Here is an 864-nt window from a genome sequence, read left to right as displayed (position 1 = left end):
CAAAACTTCATTCTAGTATTGTGCGTTCTATGGTTGATGTATATAATTTTGAGGTTAAATAAAATACAAAATCTGCTTTTTGGTTTTCCAACAAATTACCCAAACCTGCATCTATCTATTTATCTATTTATATAGAATATTTCAACATTTTGGAACTAAACAGAATGAGCAGCAATGTCATCCAATTAAATTTCTTCCCTTTTTCACTAAGGGATAGTGTAGAGCATGTCTATATTCCCTAGTTAAAAATTGCTTTCCTAGCTAGATATTTACCACTGAGTAAAACTGCCCAACGGAGAAACCAAATTATAAGTTTTACTCAGAAAGATAGAGAATCCCTTTACGAAGTGTGGGGGAGATTTAAGAAAATGTTAAGGTTATGCCATCTTCATGGGCTACAGAAGTGGATGATTGTACGCAAGTTTTACAATGGTCTTTTGTACTCGACAAGAATGAGACAAATATTGCTGTAGTTCGAAAACTCATGAATGAAAATGAAGAAAAAGCTTATGCCCTTATAGAGGATATGGTGCAAAACAATTATTAATGGGTAAACGACATAACTCCACTAAGCGACCACCTCAAAACTGGGAAAATATGAACTAGATGCCATAGACCACCTAAATGTTAAATTTGATGCCCTATTTTAGAAATTTGATAAACTAGGTGTAAAGTTTGTCACTCCTAACACTCAGTTGTGTGAAATTTGTGGAGTCATAAGACATATTGGTGCTAATTTCCAAGTGATTTTTGGTTGGAGGAACCATCCAAGATAATCTTATCTATATTAGCAACATTCGAGGCAGTCACACTCTTCCCCCGGATCTGGCAAAAAATTAGTGGGCTAAAAATCAACGGAAACAT

The 864-nt window shown here is 34.6% G+C and overlaps 1 non-coding gene across 1 annotated transcript; it reads right to left on the bottom strand.

Moving 5' to 3' along the window:
- Window positions 1–291: 291 nt before the first annotated feature.
- LOC131645410 (small nucleolar RNA R71) lies at window positions 292–397 on the bottom strand. Its single transcript, XR_009297034.1, has one exon. It is a non-coding gene; the product is annotated as a small nucleolar RNA R71 (small nucleolar RNA).
- Between the last annotated feature and the right edge of the window lie 467 nt (window positions 398–864).

This window comes from Vicia villosa, linkage group LG1 (assembly GCF_029867415.1).
Source record: "Vicia villosa cultivar HV-30 ecotype Madison, WI linkage group LG1, Vvil1.0, whole genome shotgun sequence".
Taxonomy (NCBI): Eukaryota; Viridiplantae; Streptophyta; class Magnoliopsida; order Fabales; family Fabaceae; genus Vicia; species Vicia villosa.
Note: the sequence above shows the minus strand (reverse complement) of the source record. Positions and strands in the feature narration are given on the sequence as shown.